This window comes from Emydura macquarii, unplaced genomic scaffold (assembly GCF_026122565.2).
Source record: "Emydura macquarii macquarii isolate MOO-44397 ecotype Brisbane River unplaced genomic scaffold, CSIRO-AGI_Emac_v2 contig_1644, whole genome shotgun sequence".
Classification (NCBI taxonomy): Eukaryota; Metazoa; Chordata; order Testudines; family Chelidae; genus Emydura; species Emydura macquarii.
In genome coordinates, this window is record NW_027131781.1 from 1,018,218 (window position 1) to 1,040,246 (window position 22,029).

At 49.3% G+C, this 22,029-nt stretch overlaps 1 protein-coding gene across 4 annotated transcripts in view; it reads right to left on the reverse strand.

The window, feature by feature from the left end:
- Positions 1-21,825, reverse strand: part of ZNF710 (zinc finger protein 710) — a 52,741-nt gene extending 30,916 nt beyond the window's left edge. For 3 of the 4 annotated variants that reach the window (XR_010921264.1, XM_067555414.1, XM_067555415.1), the window contains exon 1: positions 21,578-21,825. The gene's annotated coding sequence lies outside the window, so the exon portion shown is untranslated. Of the gene's footprint in view, positions 1-19,782; positions 19,981-21,333; positions 21,368-21,577 lie in introns of those variants that run through there. The other variant, XM_067555416.1, reaches the window with a different exon arrangement.
- Positions 21,826-22,029: the final 204 nt, after the last annotated feature.

Sequence of the window (22,029 nt, forward strand, 5' to 3'; positions counted from 1 at the left end):
TGCAGCCCCAGCTCACAGGCACTTTTACTGCCGAAGGCCTTGAGGGAAATTATAGCTGGAGAAAGGTGGTAAGAGATCCAGGAAAAATAAAGAGGCTAATCAGAGTCAGATGTCAAAGTCCATGAGACCCAGTACAGGATCATGGCCCCACGAAGCCAACGAAGTTATCAACAAACACTTCCTGATTCACTAAAAGTGACCAATAAGTGTCTTTCTGTCGTCTTTTTCTGGTGTACAGTCTCCATCATGGCATATGGCCCCTTTGATTTTATCTGTATGCACACTTGTCAATCTCAGATTCCAGTTCTAGGCAAGACTTTCTTCCTGCTATAATGTACCTCTGCATTCTTTGGCTTTATTTCACCAGATTTCAATAATAAAACACATGCACAGAGGGGCCGCTTCAAACCACAGCCTGAGGTCAGCAGGGATGCTGTCTCCCACCTCCTTGCACTGAGAAGCAGCATTTTGGGAACTCAAAGGTAGCATGTTTGGATGAAAAAACTCCAGCATGGAGCCAAGCATAACATAGGTAAAAGGTTTGACATTGACAGGTAAGATTCAAGGCACTGAAGTCCAAGAGAATGATACGGAAAACACCTCTTCTGGCCTGGAGGGCATTGATTCTACTCTGATGAAGAATAATACGTACATGGCAGCTACAGAATGGATGTTTTGGAAAATGAAGGTGCATATGTAATTTAAGACTGTTTAGAAATATACAAGAAATTGAAATCGGGCTTTGAGATTTTTTTTTTTTTTTAAATATAATTATTGTCTATTCACCTTCAAAAACTTCACTGAGGAACTTATCAGGGTTCTCTGCAAGAAGACTGCCTGGGAAAGTGACTCCAAACTGGACTTCTTGCATGGTTCTGATGGCATCAGATGAGAAACCAAATTCGGAAATATGCCAGTCTGTGACTGAAATACCAGGGGGCAGAGTGGGAGAATTCCCCAGTTATACCTCTGCAGTCATGAAGCGCAAGACGACATGTCACCAGCCACGTAGCAGTTACAGCGCATGGGACTCAAATGTTCACTGTTCATTCAGAAACCCTGTGGCTGGAAAAAGGGAAGAGAGGGTGACAGAGCAGAGCCCCTCTGCGGCACCGTTCCAAAGAGGTAGCCAGCAGGCTGGCCGGGATGACTGTCCCGCTACGGTAAGCGTGTGCATTCATCCTTCCCTTCAACACTTCACACTGCAGCCGGGAAGCTGCACAGTGGCTGAGCCAGCAGCATCTGAGTCATTCCCTCAGTGCAAAGGCTCCTGCTCATCTCTTGCCCCAGCTCCTGGTCATCAACTTACGATACACTTTGCCAAGTCCACAACAGCCAAGAACCTTCCCTCTGCTCCTGTACTGTCACAGTCAGCGGTGCCAAAAATTAAGCATGCCTCTTAGCAGACTGCCTTCCTCTTAACCTTCCCCTACTTGTTCACAGGCATGTCATGTAAACCAAACTGCACTTGTGTTCACCTTAAACGCCCCGGACTCCTGGCTTCTTCAAGCCCATAAGCAATCCAATAAAAAATACATGCTTGGTCACCCTGTGACTCCAAAAGGAGCCTCCAAACACAAAAGGCGTGTTAGACACACAGCTATCGAACCTAGGGTGCAAACCTCCTAAGCGCAGAGCCCTCCCTCACAAGAGCAGTGCAGTAAGAGAAGGGAGCGGCATAGTGGGTAGGTCTCACTTTAAGGCAGAGAAATGGATGTACAGAACCAGGGCTGTGTCATGCGCACTCACTGCCATCCAGGTGCTGCGGGGGCTAGGCGGCACTGCTGCTGGAAAGGATCTGGGGGTTAAGAGAGGATCACAAACTGCAGACGTGTCGACAATGGGATACAGCTGTGAAAAAGGCGAATATCCTTCCGGGGTGTCTGAACAGAAGTGCTGTGTGCAGCACACAGGAGGGGACTGTCCCCCTCTATCTGGCGCTGCAGTACCGTGTTCAGTTCTGGGCACCACACTGTTAGGAAAGGTTAAAAACCAGGGCATGGCTAGTCTTGAGAAAAGACTGATGGGGGGACCTGGTACCAGTCTTCAAATATGTTCAGGGCTGTTCTACAGAGGACAGGGATCAATTGTTCTCCAAAGCCACCGAATGCAGGACCAGAAGCACTGGGCTTAATCTGCGGCCAGGCTAGATATTAGGAGAAACTTTCTAACTCTCAGGGTAGCTAAGCTCCAGATGAGGCTTCCCAGGGCGGGTGGGGATCCCCGGCACTGGAGGTGTTAAGAACAGGCTGGACAAACCCCTGTCTGGGATGGTCTGGGTTTATCTTGCCCAGCCTCAGTGCAGGGGGCTGGACGTGGCGATTTCTCAAGGTCCCTTCCAGCCCAATGTTTCTGAGTCTGTACACGAACTGTACACATACTGGTGCTTTTCTGAACTGGTGCTGGATTTTCAAAGCCCTTCGGGAAGCACTTCTTCAGAACTTTGTAAACTTGTTCACGCAAACCAGGCATGAAGATTATCCTGGTGAAAGATGGAAGGCCAATGGTGTTACGGGACAAGTGACCCTAGGATTTTTGTTATTATAAAAGTAGAGGGAAGCTTTCATTCCCAATCTCCAAACTTTATAGTGTCTATATTTTTGGACACAACTACAATGTTCTCCTAAGGTCTATTCCTGAGGTGTTAGGTTTTTCCCAACTTGAAGTGGGTTGTTTGTTGTTGTGCAAAGTTTGGAAGCAGGATTATGTATACAGAATGGTTTTTATTCCACCTTTACATGTTTTTTGTTCCTTGTGCAGTCTGTATTATTTGCATTTTGTTCATAAGAATGACCTCCCCTAGCGACGCCTCTCCCACCAACAGTCAGATGTTCTGGAGTGGCTGGGTTACACGTGGTGCAGGACCAGAGAAGCCAAAGGTGGCTTCAGGGCTACTCTTCTTTACATCTGGCTTCCCAAGAGCCATGACAGCAGCTGGAAATCACCAGGGCGTAGAGATGACCTGGCCGCACTCCCTGTGTCGGTGGGGGTCACATAGCCAGTCCCACCGTGCCTCTGCACCAGGAGAATCCTCAACTAGCTAGTTTGTCTGGCTCTCAGGCTGCTGTGCATTGCTGGCGAAGCATAAAGGAGTTTAACAGACCAGAGAGCAAGGCTAGAGTGACCTTTCCCTGGGTGCAGAAAGCAGGTCACGGTCTCAGCGGCTGTAAACTAGCACAGTGCCAACCTCACCCTGAGCGGCACGGATTGACACCAGCTGAGGATCGGTCCCTATGGGCTTAAACGGCAATGTTTCCCGAAGGTAAGCTGTAACCGCAGCATGTTGCTGGATGCATGCACTGTCCTGTGCACAATGCGTGTGTGTAAGAACACAACGGCCCGGCTGGGCACCAAAGGCCCATTCAGCCATGCACCCTGTCTTCTGATGGTGGCCAAGGCCAGGTGCTTCAGAGGGAATGAACAGAACAGGGCATCATGCCTCCCGCCACCCAGTCCCAGCTTCTGGCCCTCAGAGGTTCGCAACATCCACAGCATGGGGCTGCCTCCCTGTCTCGGCTAACAGCCATTGGTGGGCCTGTCCTCCCGGAACGTCTCATTCTTTTTTGAACCCTGTTATAGTTTTGCCCTTCACATCACACAATAAATCTGTGGAACTAGTTGCCGGGGTTGTGTGAAGTGGTATTTCCTGTTGTTTGTTTTAAACCTGCTGCCTAATCATTTCATTGGGTGGTTCTTGTGTTATGTGACGGGCTAAAGAACACTTCCCTAGTCACTTTCTCCACACCAGTCAAGATTTTACAGACCTCGGTCATAACCTTCTTAGCCGTTTCTTTTCCAGCCTGAACAGTCCCAGTCTTTCATTTCTCCTCATACAGAAGCTGTTCCATACCCTTAATCATTTTTGTTGCCCTTCTCTGTGCCTTTTCCAATTCTAATATATCCTTTTTGAGAGGGGGCGACCAGAACGGCGCACAATACTCCAGGTGTGGGCGTATCATGAATTTATAGAGTGGCATTACAGTATCTTCTGTCTTATTATCTATCCCTTTCCTAATGGTTCCTAACTCTGGTAGCTTTTTTAAATGCTGCTGCACATCGAGTGGATGTTTTCAGAGAACTATCCACTGACTTCAAGATCTCTTTCTTGAGTGGCAACAGCTAATTCGATCCCATCGTTTTGTATGCATAGTTGGTTGGGGTTATGTTTTCCAACGGGCATTACTTTGCATTTATCAACACTGAATTGCCATTTTGTCACCCAGTTTTATGAGACTCCTTTGTAACTCTCTGCAGTCTGCTATGGACTTAACTATCTTGAGTAATTTTGTATGGTCTTCAAATTTTGCCACTGCACCGTTTACCCCTTTTTCCAGATCATTTATGAATGTGTTGAACAGCACCGGGCACACTAGAGATTCCTGTAGGACCCCACTATCTCTCTCTCCCCACTCTGAAAATTGACCATTTATTCCTACCCTTTGTTTCCTGTCTTTTATCCAGTTACTGATCCAGAAGAGGACCTTCCCGCTAAAGCAAAGTCATGGGATAAGAGCCTTTGGTGAGGGACCTTGTCAGACCCATGCAGTTTGTTCCATGTGTACTGTCCTTCTGCTTCCTGAACTAGCAAACGCTTCCGAGCCTGCACAGAACGTACAGACCTAATGCAGTGAAAACTCTGATCGGCTTCAGTGGGACTTTTGACTGCACGCAGGTTGCAGGATTAGGCCCGACATACTTCTGTATGAAAGGACAAAGGCAGGACTTACATCAAAGGAAAGAACAACAGATGTTCCACCCTCCGGTGGCTTGCAAAGAACAGAACAGCTCCCTTTATAAACCCAGAGACTCACGTTGGTAATAGGCAGGAGCTTTCTAGCTTCTGTATTTCAGCCAAAGCACGGGTCCTTACACATACAAACTCCCATTGACTTAACTGCGAGACCAGGTAAGCAAGGATCTGGCCTTAAGAAAAGGCAAATATGCCAATGACTCCTGGAGAACCCACCAACCAATGGGACCAGGGGCAGGAGGCAGCCGAGAAGCACAGTCACAATCTCAGCTACATTTAAATTGTACCAAAGCATAAGGAGGAAGAGTTCGAGAGGGATCTGTGTGTAGGTGTGTGTACACACACGCACGCACGCACGCACCACCACCACAAGTATTGAGCTCAAAGTAAAAAAAGGGAATGTTTAAGCTGAACACCTCCTGATGGTGAGAGCTATTTGACTATGGATAGCCTCAAGGGAAATGAATCACTGAATGATTTCTCCCACCCCTGCTCCTAACCAACTTTAAACTGACTGCTCTTGTCCACTCCCATATACAAATATTTCTTAGCCGTGAGCCACCAGCGAGAATCCCGTGAAGGCTTACATTTAGCTACAGGCCACAGACCATTCATAATACCCAGAAGGCCCTAGAGTTTGCTATGGGAATACTCCTTCGGTATTAACCGTAACAGCATTAATGCTGTCGAGTTTGTTAGAAGTTCGAGTGGTTTTGACAAGTACATCCTTCAGCAACTCCATTGTCATTCCATGTTATTGGATCACTGGTGTAAAGTCTAATCCATAATTACACCCAACATGTGCAGAGTTCAAGGGTTTCGTTACAAGTTATTAGAATGAGTCCCACCACAGTGAAGAGATTTACTAAAAACAGCAAACAGGAAATGCACCTTTTAAACAGAATAAGCAATGTCCTTTCTGTGACAGTAAAGAGTACAGAGAATAAAACTTGGACGGAAGCTGCGTCTGTTACAGCAGGAATCTTGGGGAAAAGTAAAGAAAAGGAAATGGGCTATACGTCCCTAATGTAATAGTTGTCTGTAGTGAAGTGAAAAACGAAGAACTTCTCCTCCCCAAGGTCGCCATGTATATGATGGGAATCAGTCACAAGGCAAACATCCATTACCCACGTGTGCCACAGAAGGAAGGGGCCTTTCATGCTAGCCCTGACCAGGCCAGCACAGACGGGGTGAGTGAGGCTACTGGATCCTTTCATGCACAGATCCATAATCTTCTCCGTCTTTGACGGCTGGTGCGTCTGCTCAGAACGCTGTGCCATGTCCATGATGCATTTTATAACCTATTGTTGTCATTCAAACCTTGAGACGTCCAACAATCCTGTAGAATACAACTGCTTTGCTCACCAAGGGCTGGGAAGCATCAATCCCATCCTACACAAAGCATATTCTGAAAACTTTTAGAAAAAGGATGTTGACTTGTGTATGGAAAATCCTGGCTTCATGGGATCAGTTCCTGGGGTGGGAAATCTTTTTTATTATTCATTTACATTTTTACAAATCTATTATAAAGCTAAGATTTTATGGTTTCTCATCGGTATACATGCTGTCACTTAACAGTTGGTGATACCAAGAACTGCTCGTACTTGCTATCATCTGAACAACTTAGAAGAACACTGTGGCCCACATTTTCAAAAATGACGTATACAATTACTGAGATTGTGCGCATAAGTTTTAAAATGTCGATCTCGGCCTCTCTCTGTGGCTTTAACAGAGGCCTTATAAATATACAGAATACCCAGCTGCAGAAAAAGACGGTTACTTACCAGTAACTGCTGTTCTTCGAGATGTGTTGCTCACGTCCATTCCGTTATAGGTGAGTGCATGCCCTCATGCATGGTCACTGGAACTTTTTTCCCTTTAGCGGTACCCATAGGGCCGGCTCCGGTGCCCCCTGGAGCCCCGCGCTCATGCCGTGGTATATGAAGCGCTGACGGCCCTACACCCCCTCAGTCCCTTCTTGCCGCCAACTCCGGCAGCGGGGACGGGGGGTAGGCTGTGGAATGGACATGGCAACACACCTCCAAGAACAACAGTTACAAGGTAAGTAACCGTCTTTTCCTCTTCGAGTGCTTGCTCACGTCCATTCCATTGTAGGCGACTCACAGCAACACCTCGGAGGTGGGCTGGAGTTACGGATGAGCTGCCTGCAGCACAGCTCCGCTGAAGCCCGCGTCGTCCCGCGCCTGTTGGGCGATGGCGCAGTGGGACGTGAAGGTGTGCACAGGTGACGGCTGTGCAGATGTCTTGCACAGGCACTCTCGCTAGGAAGGCTGTGGATGAAGCTTGAGCTCTGGTTGAGTGGGCTGTAATTATCCCTGCAAGCGGCACCCAGGCTCCCCGATGCGGCCATTGGGGTGGCCACTGCCCTTGAGGCCATCCCGAGCTGAAGGGTGCTCCGGCATCTTTTGCTGGTGGCGACGACTCGCCCGGTGACTGCCCACTCGAAAGGCACCGACTCGCTGTCAGACGACCATGGGGGGGCTACCTCGGAGGCTCCCGCTGTGCGGTGCCGAGGGGCGGGGGAGCGATGACCCGATCTGTGGGCGCTCTGTCGCTCTGGAGAACAGCCTCTCGGCATCGTCGATCGTGATGACGACGAGATCCGGTGCCGATGCAGGGAACCATGCTCCGACTGCGAACTGGAGCATCCGGAGCGGCGCCTGGACACCGATGACTTACGGCGCCGCTTCCCTCTGCCTGCCAAGTCTGCCTCCGGCGACCGGGTTCTGCGCTGCACCGGTGCGGGCGAACTCCTCGGTGCCGGGGAGCAGGAGCGGTGCCAACTTCCCTCTGGGGAGCAGCCTCTACAGGCAACCTGGTGCCGCCTCCTGGAACGAACTTCGCCTGGTGCCGGGGATCGTGACCGGTGCCGGGAGGACAACCTCAGCCCATGTCCTGCCGACGTCGGGTGCTCTGGTGACCGGGACCTGGAGCGACTTCTGGGGGAGCGGCGCCGTGTTGACCCCTCCACCCGGAGTGACTGAGTTGTTGGAGATCTTCCTCCCCGCTCCGGGGATTGCCTGAGCTTCCCAGAGGATCCCAAAGCAGGCTTCCCGTGTGACACCAGCCCCTTCTCTCTGTGTGGAGGCCAGGGCGCGGGCAGCGTGGGTGCGGCCAACAAGGTCTGTGACACTTGAAATGCCTCCGGTGTCGCCGGTGCCGGCAGGTGCAGGGACGCCCTCCCACGCCCAGGAGCTGGCTGTGGCTCTCTGGTTGGAGACACAGGCTCTGGCGGTGGTGAGCGAGTCTCCACTATTTGGCTTCGGTGCGGCCTCGCTCCCAGCAGAGTCCCAGCCGGGACTACCCCACGTGACTAACTACCACTATTAACAACACTTATGCTCCAATCCACCTACCTAGACAAACAACAAACGATTACGGAGAACAAAAGGGACTGAGCACTCGCGATGCAAGCCAAAGCAGTTCCAGCAACCGTCACAGGGGGAAAGGAGGAACTGAGGGGGTGTAGGGCCGGCAGCACCTCATATACCACGGCATGTGCACAGGGCTCCAGGGGGCACTGAATCCAGCCCTACGGGTACTGCTAAAGGGAAAAAAGTTCTGGTAACTGTGCACGGAGGCGCGCACACCTACCATGGAATGGCCATGAGCCAGCACTCGAAGAAGAAGAATTTGCTTCTGTGTGCACCTGGCTGATAATCACGAAATAAAACCAACCACTCAAAAAACTCTTTCATAAATCAACAATTCCTGTCTTCAGCAGATGAGTTCTAAAATTACCCTAATGGAGTTCTGTAAAACATGCTGAATGAGTGAAGAATAAAACTGGGAAAAGACCAGAAGTAATTCAACATGGAAACAATGACCCAAGAGGTTCCCTTCAATTCTACCATCTATGGTTCTGTCTTCTACAAAGGAATTTTTCCTGAGTGCCATAAGTGCCTATGAATTCAGGGCCCAGTTCTGCTTCTCTTACAGGGAGTAGCAGTTACTAGCCTTGAAATTCATGGGTCTACTCACATGGTTAAGTGCAACTCGTAAATACGGGTTGGAAAACTGGAAACAGGAAGTGCATGACCAAGGGGAACCACTACTGACTTCCGTAAGATGAAGTGAGGCAGGAACGAGTCAATCCGGCCCTGACAATGAATAGCTGTTACCCACTGCACACACAGTGGTTTGCGCTGCACCACAGTACACTGGCATTTCTCTTTTACAATTAACCCTTTTTATGTGGAAGAAAGCAAGCAGCTCAAGAGTGGAAAGGCTCCTTTCAGTGAGAGATCACAGTAAGAGATCAATGAGCTTTGCTTACTCACATTCTGGCTGGAAGCAATAAACTCCTACCCACAATCCATCATCATTCAAATGACATTCAGCACTCCCAAGAAAGGCAGCTCCTTAGTCAGAACCCATCTTGGAAACCTGCACAGCAAGTTGGTGTCTTCCTATAAAGACCCTTGAGGCAGTCTGGGAAGAAGAAGAGAAAAACCCTGACCCACTACGGAAGGGACTGGTGCCTGACTTCTTGCTCTTTTGGCCCTGCTGTGCTGAACTAGTGTGGCAAATCTTTCAACTCCGAACCGCAGAATATTAACGTCTCTGTAGTGGTCAGTGTCTGCAGACTGGAAAGCAGCAGGAGGCATTACTAAAAATGGGACAGCTCCAGTGGAAGCTTAATAGAATTGGGCTGGAAAGATGGGGAAAGGAAAGGAGAGCTCAGCAGCTCCAGAGATAAAGGGACACAGCAAGTCAGAGAAGAACTAGCATCCCTCTTTTACTCTTGGAGAGAAAAAGCAGCACATTAAATTTTAAACAAAGACCTCCCCAAGGGAAAACATCCAAACGCCCTCCTCCTGCGTGCTCCTTTTATTTCCAGTACTCGGAGTCGCACGCTCACTGAAACCGAAACAGTCTTCATCTCAAGAGCTAGGAAAAAATCCACAGAGCAGCTGGCACATTGGATCTCTGCAGGCGATACTGCCCCCCCGAATCTCCAGCACCACCACCACTTCCCCACTGACTGGCCAGGGAAAACGCCCAGGCTTTTGACTCACGTGTCTTCCTGGATGAATAGGGTACTCGGCCACTGGTCACTGGACAGGGGATGTTAGGAGAAATGAAGGACAAAGGAAGGAAAAACAGGGAGGGTTTGGGGAAAGAAAACTATAAAAGGAGAAGAGAGAGGGGAGAGACAGTCTATGAAATGAAGGAAAAGATAGACAAGCAGTAAATGTCAGTCAGCGGAAAGGGAAAATGGCAAAGAAGAGGGAAACTGTCTGCAGCCTTGGAGCATATAAAGATACACAAACACTTTGCTACAAGAAACAGGAAAGATAAATTTAGAACAAGCAAGCATTCATTCTTCCGTAATTCTAGCACTCCTTCCTCCCTCTCTAGATACCTACGAACACGAACTGCAAGTGGACTGCAAGCATGCCAGCTTTCGGGATGCCGTAGGCAGGGCCCTGATATTTATCCAAACTTGGAGACTCCATGATGCTGGTGCATGGAAGTTACCCATAAAAAAACCCCACGTGATTCTGCTGGCCTCAGTCTGGGAGGAGAACTGAAACCCTTCTCTAAGAAAGCAGGGTTCAGATTTCAAATCATGAACTAACAATATGCCTTTAGACTTCAAACTAGCCCAGGTTTTTAATGTTTACACAAGACATTTATTACTGTATCCGGCAGAGTTCTCGGTTTCCCTGCCACGACTGATGGCACTTTAAACAATATCTGGAGCTGCTGGTTCCGGTGGACCACGGACCAGCAGCAAGCTGTGCTTGGGGGTGCTCAGCTCCCAGCAAAGGAGAAGAGCTTCAGTCTCAAGAAGCAATGATAAGGCTCCTGGCAGGAGATGAGGCAGCCCGCTCCTGGCAGGAGATGTGGCACAACAAATCCTGATGTGGGGAGCAAGTAGGTGCTATTCTGCAAATATCCAAGAAGTGTTTTCCTCTTTCTTTTCTGGGCCTGGAACTGAGCTTAGCCTCAGTAATCCCCTGCGACAGCGGGTGCCATCACTAACGCCAACGGGCTGGTGCCCACGCCTTCCAGCCAGAGGCCCTGCCACTCTATTTACAAACGGTCAAGGGGCCACACCCAGTACCTTGTGGCAGATCTTCTGTGTTGTCCTGCCCTCTTCGTGCTACCCAGGGCCAAAGAAGTGGAAACCTTCCTGTCCCTTGTGTGAGGGAGTCCCCGCTGGGCACAGACACGAAAAGGTGGCTTAGATGCCTCCTGGTGAAGGGGCCGTGTCAGGAGAATGGACAGAACAGACTGCACAATGGCGCTCTCCATCGGATGTGTGCTCACTTCAGAGACCACGGCCAGCCAGCACAAGTCAGAGCATCCCCAGCCTACACTCCTCTGTGCCATGGTGCGGCAGAGAATCCGGGAGCCAGACTAGCTGTTCTTTCTCACCATTTCCTCTTTCTCCTGGCTGACTCTGGGTGGAGAGAAGAGCTGTCATTTGCTAGGCACTTCCCTGGGTTCCTCTCCTGCTTCCCTGAGGCTCCCTGCCATGCGGCCAGCAGTCATGGGGAACTAGAGGCAACAGCTGCTCAGAGCACTTAGCTCCCACCAAAGCTGCTCCAGGGGCGGCAGACGGACTGATTCAAACACTTGGGTTTAAAAACGACAGGGTGGGGCTCAGAAAACACTCCCTCCGTTAATAATCAAGTACGTATTTTCTTCTTAATATTGTCTCCCCAAGGGACAGAGGGTGGCCATCATTGATAGAAAGAAAGGGCAGGTTAGTGTTGCATGGCAGACAGATATCCCGGAGGTCAGATTCTGACAGGTTTCAACACTAAAAAGTTTCTGCTCAGCTTTGCATGATGCTAAAGGTGAACATTAGAGAAGCGAAATCTAACCTTAACTTGCACAGATAAACCTTAGACGTCATTACTGCCAGCAGCCAGAGCCACCTTCAATATTCACCATAGCAGTGACCAGAGACGAACGTCTGATTCTCAGCGCCTTGTACTTACCAATGCATATATACAGCAAATCCACTGAAAGTCTCAGGAAGTTTTTACTGGGGTGTGTGAATCAAAAACCCTTTCCTATGCACGTATGTTAACAGTCTGCATTAACAAAGGGAAGGAATTAATACATTACATTAGAAGTTTAAGAGCAAATTTTAAAAGATCTTTATTTTTTTAAATGGCCAAACATAAAGAAATTGTGATGAACAAGGCGACAAGTTTATTCTGGATATACTTTTTATGAACAAAATTGTTGCCTATAATGACTTTTTACAACCAAGTCCAATCTCTGAAAACAGGAGTCTTAACCAAACTCTTAACCAAAGCAGCAAGAACCATGGTAAGGCAAACAGCAAAGCACCATGAGAGTGAGTGGAAGAATCTTTGAAATGTGTAATCTAAGAAAAGTAGATCTCTGGCACAGACACGTTCCTTAGTTCTAGTCAGAAAAACCCTCAGAGGCATGGAGGCCTTACTCAGGGAACATTAAGAAGAGATGAAGAAAAGAAAGAGGTGACCATTAATCACCATAAGAAAACCATTGAATGACCTACCTTGCACTGAGACGTTGCTGTGTAACCTTTGAACAGAACACTGTCAAAATAATAAAAACCAAACCCATGTGCATCCATCTGAGTTTCTCCCCTGAAGATGCCAGATTAGGCATCAGGTAGCGTCTGACAATGGACATACCCCATACCTTTCCCAACGAGAAGAGTGTGTTTATTCTAGTACTTAATATATTAAGTACAAGTTCTCTCTAAAACAAATCCCAAAGAAGTTTTCTCTAAATATCGCCAGCCTCAACCAGAAACCACAAGTGATCTGTACAAGAGAGCAGACAGCTTTGGGAAGCTTCGTAACGCTTCCAACCACGAAATTCTCTACTAAACCCTACAAGTGACAACCGGGTATCAATTCTGTCTGGCCAGCACGCCAGCCCCTTCCAGTACCAGAACGAATTAAACACTGCCCAATGAAGGAGAAAATCTGGCTCTGTTGTGCAGATTTCAAAGAATAAAATCAATGAGCGCATACATACATACATAGCTGCCTGTCACCCCCTTGACAGAGTATGTTCTTCTCCCAAACCATCTCCTCATTAGAAAAGATTCCCATGGAAAGACATTCTTCTCTTCCAGCTTGGGAGAAGATTCCAGACCCAGAAAGTGCAAAGAACCTCTGAAGGTGAGCATTTCTCTCCCTACAAGACAGGGACAAGCTGCGGTATCCAGGCTCCATCTTCCTTTTCTCTCAAGCATGGCAGCGGCAGGACAGCATTGAGGCTGGCTCCCTACATGTCAAATGCTTTCCCTACGTAACACTCAGAGTTGGATACAAACAGACAGAAAACACGGTCGGAGTGAAACTCCGCTTTCAACCCACCCCTTTGTCCCTGGGTGTCACCGCCATTTGCATTCAGTGCTATCGATGCTCAGGGACGGGCAGTCGCCAAGATCAGAATTTGCCGGTACGTTCCAGGTGCACTTTGACACATGGTCCCGGACAGAAGGTGATAAGGGTGGACTGACCCCAGGTTTAAGGAGGGAGTTCTGGGTTGAATTGAATGTACTCACTTTGTTCGGTTTGGGTCACAACAGGAATGTGGGGTAAGTTTCCTTTTGTGATTGTAAAAGGGAAAACACCGCCCCTGGGAGCGTATGAACTCGCCAAATAGATGACAACCGCACAGCCTCCGGAGTAACTACCCGTTCAGCATTCCCAAGAGCTTCCCGGGCACAAAGGAAAAGCAAGGGAACAGCAGCTACTGGCAGGTAGTTACATTCCTGAACAAGAATCGTAGGGTATGTCTGGGTCATTAACAACCACCTTCATGACGTGATTTTATAGTTACTCCAGATCATTGATGGAAATGTTGAATCACATCAGGCCTAGAACTGATTCTTACACAACCTCACTAGAAACTCCCCCATTCAATGATGGTTCCCCACTGGCAACTACTTTTTGACAGTTGTCAGTCAGATAGTTTTCAACCTATTTAACACATGCATAACACACGCATACTGCATAGCACTAATTTTTAAAATCAGAACATCTTGAGGTACTAAGTCAAACACCTTCCAGAAGTCTAAATATGTTACATCTATGCAGTTACCTCTCTCTGACGGAGGGCTTGTCTTCACTACACAGCTCCGTCGATAAAAGGTACGCTAGTTACATTACGTAACGTAACTGCAGTCGACGCACCTTACGTCAACTAGCCACGTTGTCTTTGCTACACTATGTCAACAGGAGATGCCCTCCCATCGACTGAGCATGTCTTCACCAGACCCGCTCAATCGATGCTGCTGCATCAATGGCTACGATGCCGATATAGCACCATAGTGAAGACAAGCCCTGAGAATCTCTGCCCTGAGCGATGGAGCACTGCAGATCACACATCTGCTTCTCCAGGTCACAAGTCCTTCCTGACCACTCACATGCTTATTCTAGGTTCTGGAGCTGCCCAGGTTGCCTTTGAACTCTAAGTTCTCCATGCAAACCCAGGAACACCTTTCAGCTCAAAGAGTTCTCCAAAGCAAATCCAGAATGGTGGAGTTTCATGGAAAGATAGAAATTGCCAGACTAGATCAGACCCAAGAGCCACGTAGGCCAGTAACCTGTCTCAGAGTGGCTAGCACCACTAGTCACTGTTCAGAGGACAGAGGACAGTGCAAGAACCCAGCAGCAGACAGATGTCTACAGGATAAAGTGCCTGCCCGCCTGCCCACTACCACTTCCCCCCCAGAAGATCTCATCTTGATATGTTATAGTTAGAGACTGGCTTAAGTCTTGATGCACAAGGTTTAATGACAAACGTTTCAGAAGGAATACGAGTTATGATAACTCTGGATATTCATGTCAATGTTCAATAACCTTTTCCAGTTCTTGGCCCAAATGACTTCCTGTGGCAGTGAGTTCCACAGTTCAATCACACACTGTGTGAAAAAGTATTTCCTTTTATCGGTTGTGAATTTCCTACCTTTTCATTTCATTGAATGTCCCCTTGGCCTTGTGCTATGAGAAAGGGAGAACAGAAGCTCCCAGCATCCCTTATATCAGTGGTCCACAAACTTTTCCTCTCGCTCTGCTCTTGCCAGTAACAGAATGTGTTTGCAAAACCCCCCCCCCCCCCGGGGCAAGAACTGGGGGCCAAGAGCGGGGTCCAGGGGCAGGGCTCTGTGGCACTCCCTCTCTGTCACCTCATATCCCTCTGCACATTCCTCTGGGTCCTCCTATAGTTTGGGGACCATTGCCTTATACAGACATTCATTATTTTATCATCCTTTTGTTCATCCCCGTTCTAAGGGAACAATCCTAACCCTTCCCATCTCTCCACATGAGAGCTTTTCCCGGGCCTCTGATCATGCTCATTGCTCTTCTCTGAACCCCCTCTAGTTCTGCACTATCCTTTTTGAGACGAGGTGATCAATATAGCACAGAGAATCCAGACGAAGCTGCACCATTGATTTATATAAAGGCATTATATTTTTAGTATTATTTTCTATCCCATTTCCTATGCACTCCAACACTGTGTTAGTCTTTTGACTGAAACTACAAATTGCGCGGAGGTTTTTACTGAGCTGTCTTCACTGACGCCCAGGTCTCTTTCTTAGGTGTTAATTTAGGAATTTATACGGTAAAGGGAAGTTTAAACTTTTACTCTCCAATGTGCATTACTTCTCATTTGTCAAAATTAAATTCCATTTGCCATCATGGTGCCCATTCATCTAACTTGTCTAGGTTTCTCTGTAGCTCCTCAAAATCCTCTCTGGACCTCACTAACCTTAATAACTTTGTGTAACCTGTAAATTCTGCCACCTCACTGCACCCCACTTTTCCAGATCATTAACAAACATATTAAACACAGGACCTAGCACAGAACCTTATGGACTCTGTTCTTAACCTTTGGCCATGATGAAAACTGACCATTTAATCCTACTTCTTGCTTTGTCTCCTAGTCAGTTGTTGATCCATGACAATACTTTGCCTCTTACCCCACAACAACTTAGTTTCTTCAGTAGCTGCTTCTGTGGGGTCTTGTCAGAGGCCCTTTGGAAATCTAAATATATGATGACAACTGGTTCTCCTTGTTCCACTACTTTCTTAGCATGTTCAAAGAATTCTAAGAGATTAACGAGACACGATTTTCCTTGCAAAATCCATGCTGGTTAGACCCTATCAGCTCATGATCTTCCAGGTGTTTTGTTATTAATTATCAATTCAACCAGTTTGCCAGGTGCAGATGTAAGGTTTACAGATCTATAATTCCCCAGATTACTCCTACAGCCTTTTTAAAATACGGGTGCAACATCTGCTACCTTCCAATTCTCTGGAACAGGGGCTGTTTTTAAATTAAAGATTGCATAATTTTGTTGGCTGCTCGTCTATTTCACAATTAAGTTCCTTCAGAACCCATGGATGGACTGCCTAGGCTTGGTGATTTGCTGCATTTAAAAGTACCAGTTTGCTCCAGCACTATCACTGCTGTCACCTCAATCCCACAGCACTTCAGCTTTGTTACCAGGAAAAAGTTTTCCAAAAACCCAGGTGAATTTTCTGCTCTTTTCTTATCCCACACTTGAGCTCATTTCAGACACTGTCCCGCTCCGTTAGCAACTCTACAGTAAAACCAGAAGTGGTCTGAAAGGAGGGAGGCGGGGGGGATAGGACGGGGTGTGTGGATTATAGTCTCTTTTTCTTTTTTTGCACTTCTTTACAATTACTTTCCCCCTCCTGCTGTTTTCCCCCCAGCAGAAATGGAGGTTTTGCCTACTGTTTGGCCTGGGACACGCAACAAAAGTTGAGAAATCAAAGGGTTATGACATCACGAGCGCTAAGGAAGTGAAACCTGAACAGTTCAAAAGAAACAGATTTTTAGTTAGGATTTTTTAAAACATTGCTTGGTTCTTTCACACTTATTTTAAGTCCAATGACTGAGAGTTGGGAGTAAAGATCTCCTGACTGAAGATTCAACACCCCTGCCCCTTGACTTAAAGGCTGAGCAGCCTCTGACTCCAATGCTCTTGTCCTCCAAGCAAACCTCCCTCCAAATGAGGGGAGACAAGAGTGTGACACCTTTAAAATAAGCTCCTCTTTGGGGCAAAAAGTATCTAAAAATGGGACAGACTGAATCAGGCCAACTTATCAGTCCCACAATTGTGCCTCACGAGTGGCTGGGGAAGAGGAGAGCAGAGAACCCGAATGATCTGCCTTCCCCGTTAACGGGGGAATGGGGCAGACCAGAATAAAAAAGAAAAGGTAAAAGCTCTACAACCTCTACTTGGAATACACCACCTGTCCCCATGTCCATATCCGGAGATGGAGAACACCCTTGACATGCCCCCCAGGTTGGCATGCTGAACAACGCCTCCGCCTCACACAAGACAAATAAAAGAAACAGCAGCAGCTATATAAAATGTGCAGCACCTGATAGGTTCAGCGGCTTTTTTCCATTCAAAACCTTTAAATGGCTGTATCCAAAAGAGAGACGGGCTAGATATTCTAGAAGATTTATTTATATTGCAGTAGAACCTACAGGCCACGCAGGTCAAGTCCCCATTATGCTAGATATGGCAATTTCCTGCAATAGCCTTGAAAAATCTTAATTCAATAAATTTAATCATCTGTGGAGTTAACTGGATTAAACACATAGGTTATGTATTATTGTGAGCCCTGGGAAATGTTATAACTTCAAAGGACTACATTGAACAATGGGCCAGACAAGAATGGGCTTTTGGACAAACAGTGTCAAGTCATCTGCCTGGGAAATCCCTAGGGGGAGATGACTGCAAATTTCTCACCTCCGATTATGCAAAAAACGGCCGTTTGAAGCTAGACTCTGAGGAAGGAATCACTGTCTGCTGCTTTCCTGTCCCTGGAATCTGAAGATCAAAGGCCATTCTGGATAAAGAAAAGACGAACCCATTCCCGGGCGTGCTTCAAATGCGGCTGTGAACTTGTAACCACAGAAGAAGCTCTCGGTGGGGTTTGAAGGGCTGACTCCTATCAGCCCCCTCTTGGAGTTGGGGCGATTTCTGGTTAGCTTATTAGCATGCATGTAGGCTCCTTTATTGCTTTTAATGGTTTCTCTGGAATGCTTTCACCTTAAGAATAAATGTGCTGGGCTCCTGCTGCTGCTCTGCTGCCTCGGGGCTCTGCCGGGGGGCTCTGTGGGGCAGAGCTGGGCGCCCCAGGAAGCGGAGCCAGGCAGGGCTGTTCTTCACCCACCTGCCGCTCGCACCTCTTCACCTTTTTCTCCGAGAGGTGCGAGCAGCAGACAAGGAGGCTGAGCGGGAGCAGGGCCTCGGGGGCAGAGTCACAGTCCGTGCGCTGGTACCCCCCCAGCCGCCCCAAAGGCAGGGGTCACGTGCCACCCATGCCGCTGCAGCAGTGTACATCAAGACAAGTGTGGACAACTTACAAGTGTGGACAACTACCTGGTTCATAGCCTGCAAAGAGCAAGCGAAGTGCAGGTGCTGGCCTGCGTAGGCAGCCTGGCTTGCCGGGAGGTTAGGTGGAGATGGGTAGGTGGGGAACTGTGCAGCCTGGAAAAAATCATGTCAGGAGAGAGAGACAGACGGGTCTCTGCCCAAGAGAGGTGACAATGGGGGAGTCAGAAGCCTAAAAGTGGGTGCCCTTGCTGAACTGTAAGGAGCAAGAGAGGTGCAGCTGTCCTGGGCTGGGACACCAGGCACTGTCCAACCGTGTAGAAAAATAGAGCCCTTACCTGCAAGAGCATCCAGTCTAAAAGACAAGACGTACCAGGCGGACCAGCCAAACAACTAGCCTGGGGAGTGGGAGACAGGGTAGCAAGAACGGGAGGTTATGCGCAATTCCTAGTCAGCCAGGAGTAATAATGGCAACTCACACTCACCTCTCTAGCCTATTCTCTTTAGCCTGGTCCCCATTTGGCAAGGGATGTAAGCCTGTACCTACCTTTGAGCATGTGATCAGTCCAACTGCCCTTAACGGGATGTGCTAGAGCTCAGCACGTGTTAAAGAACCTGTCTGAATTGGGGCCTGAGTCTCAATATTAAAATTAATATGAGAAAAATCAGACATTGATCAATATATGGAAGGTTTGTCTCACTTAGCAGCACACGTCCTGAAATCATCACTGTGGCTCATGCACAAATAGCCCATTGCCTATTCATTAGCACATTTCTGACCATCTCATTCATTCGGTCTCCGAGGGGTATTTACTAAACGGGTTTACACATCACAATTCCTTCATGCTTTTTTGTCTAACAAAACAACTAAAAATACATCATAATGATTACACACAGCACAAACACGACGCAGAGCAGTCTGTCTTGGTGAAGAAACAATTTTACTTACATACAGTTTGTAATAATACTGAAGTTATCAATTTTTGTTTAACCTTACATATTGAAAAAATGTGTTGTCTGCATTTTTGGAGCCTGGCAGTCTAAGGATATTCATAAAATGGGAACCATGTTGCAAGATGGTCATTTATTTAGCCTGTGGTTGTGGAGTTTCTCCATGAGAAGGATGTTCTCCTCAATCTTTTTTGGTTTAAATCATTTCTCTGAAATATGGAAAGAGGGGCATGTCTGTATCTTTGCTAGATAGATTTTCATTGCCATAATCAGGTGCAAATACAGCTCCAGACATTGTTTTGGTCCAACAAATTTGAAGAAGACTCCAATAGGAATGTTTCATGAGCCAAGGGGAAGTCTAAAACCGTAATTAAAAACTGTCCTCTGATTTGCTGCCAAAATTGGGTTACTTCTGAACAGGTCCACAGGAAATGGCAAAACAAGCTCCCTATCCACAACCTTTCAGGAGTTCATCCAGGGTATTATTTTTCTTAGGTTTCCAACTAGCCTAGGATGCAGTTTTTAAATGGTTAGGCCTTGTCCACATTGGCTAGACAAACCATGTTTAAACAGAGTCCACCAGAAACCATTTCATAATGGAGTTAAAACTAAGTCTGCTAAACCAGTTTAATCCTTAGTGTGAGACCTTGGAGCAAATAAACGTAACTCAGCCATGCCACAAACAACCGTCCATCCTGACTGAGGCCTAGAGACTCACCAGCCTTCTCGACTTTCTGCACTGCGAGGTTTTTTATATTTTAAGATTCGTTTTAGCCTCCAAGGGCTGCATCTTCTGCCTTGATCACTCCTCCCCTCCTGCAGCACAGTATGTTTAAAGAGCCTCTGCCAATTATTGTAGTCCGTAGATTGACTGCAGGTGGTTGTAAGAAGGGAAAGCTCCTCACCACATGCAACACTTTCCAAAGGAAGGGATCACAAAACAAACTGGTTACCAGTCAGACCCGAGGTCTCATGAACCAAGCCTTTGTGAAACTGTAGGAGATATTTTTCTAAAGTTTTCCAGAAGGAAGGTGAGATCTGTTTGCAAGGGGCGTAGATAAAAGAGGGCAGGTGACAGTGGATCCTAAACCTCAAATATTTCCTCTGGATGAACACAACATATTCAATCAGGCTCATCCCAGCTGTAACTACTATGATCATATGTTCTTTTAATGAACACCAGGCTAGTGATGAAGTTATTTTCCCTTCTCTCCACCAGTCTAACCCTTAGCCCAGAACAGACCTGTCAACTAGCATCAGGTGCTCCACCAACCACAGTAAATCCTGCCCAGAGAGCAGGGGTAAGAGCAACTCTGTCTGGGAAACGAAAGGCCTGGCTATGCTTCAGCAGCCCAGCCGCTTCCTGCATGGAGAGAAGGGGTCATTCCCTCCAGGGGGTTCAATCCATCTCTGTGAGAGGCTGTGGCTAGGTCTAGGGAAGAATACTTCTTCCACTGAGCCATGTCTACATCAGGGGTTAGGTCTGAAGTCTCTCTCAGCCCCAAGCGACACAGTGAAGTCGACCTAATTTTCAAGCACAGACCAGGCCAAAGGTGTTTGTTTTCTTTCTTCAAAGTTTGTGTAAAGTTGACAGGAGTCTAGGGGAGTTGTGAGGAATGTCTAGGCAGCTTATCAGACAATGAGCGCTCAGAGACCCTACCCTCTCCACCAGCCAAGTCATTCTGTGAGTGCAGAGAACTGACAGGGTAAATCCTACTGATGCTGGCCAACACATCCCTATATCTGTGTACCCCTTTTCACTGTCTGGATCATTGATCACCGGAGGTGTGCAGGCAGCAGTCCCCGCCAGGACAGAGTCAGGATCAGGCAGAGGGCGGTGGGCCGGGCTCCCACAGCCCAGCACGGCCGTTCCCGGCCAGTCGCTGCCGGGGCAGGGGGCAGGAGCAGGAGGGCTCCGAGGAGACCAGCTCACAGCACAGACGCTCAGCAGCTCGCAGGCTCGGAGCTCCGCGTCCCCCCGGCCCCGACCCCGGCCCGCCGGGCAGTCGGGGAAGGAAGCTGCAGCCGCACAGTCACATCACCCCGACCAGCAGCTCACGGGCCGGGCCGGGCCGGCGGCTCCCCCCCAGTCGCTGCAGGCAGGGCGAGCCGAGCCGAGCCGGGGCGGGACCGGACCGGACCGCGGAGGGGCGCGCACCCCGCAAAGCCACGGCGGAACCCGGCTCGCACGGGCCAGCTGCCCCCGAGCTCCGGCCGGCTCGGCGAACTTCCCTCCCGGCGGCTTCCCGCATTCGCCCCGGACACTTACCGGCGGCGGCTCCAACAGGTCCCGGCCGGGCCGGGCCGGGCCCCCCCACGTGCGGCTCCCCGCGCCCCGGCCGCCATCTCGCCGGCGGGAGCGGCCCGGCCCGGCCGGGCTCGGGCGACATGTCGGCGGCCCCGGAGCCGGGCCTGCGGAGCCGAGCCGAGCCGAGCCGAGCGGCGGCCGCGCCCTCTGCCGGGCCGGGCCCGGGGGACTCACGCACCCGCCCGCCCGCCACTCACTCACTCACCCGGGGCTCGGCGGGCCGGGCTCGCTGTCTCGGTTCCGGGGGGCGCTGGCTGCCGGCTCGGCTCGGCCCGGCCCCGGCGGCAGGAAGCGGGCAGCGGCCGGGGCTGACGGGAAGCGAAGCGAAGCGATGCACAGAGCCGCGCCGCGCCGCTCCGCTCCCTTTTGTCTCCGCGCTGCCTGCCGGCCCCGCTCCTGCGCGGCCCCGCTCCGGGCTCCGCCGGCCCGGCTCGCCGCGGGGCTCGCCCAGCCCGGCCCGGCCCGCCCCTCGCCCGGCTCGCCGCGGGGCTGTGGCAGTTTCGCTCCGGAACCGAGTCACGCCCCCCGCCCGCTCCATGTGCAGCGCCGTGCGCCGCGGGGGGCGCCCCCCAGGCAGGGGCTGCTCGGCGCCGGCCCTTCCCCGGGCGGTGTCCCCAGCCGGCGCGGCGAAGGGGGGCAGCGGAGACGGTCCGCCTC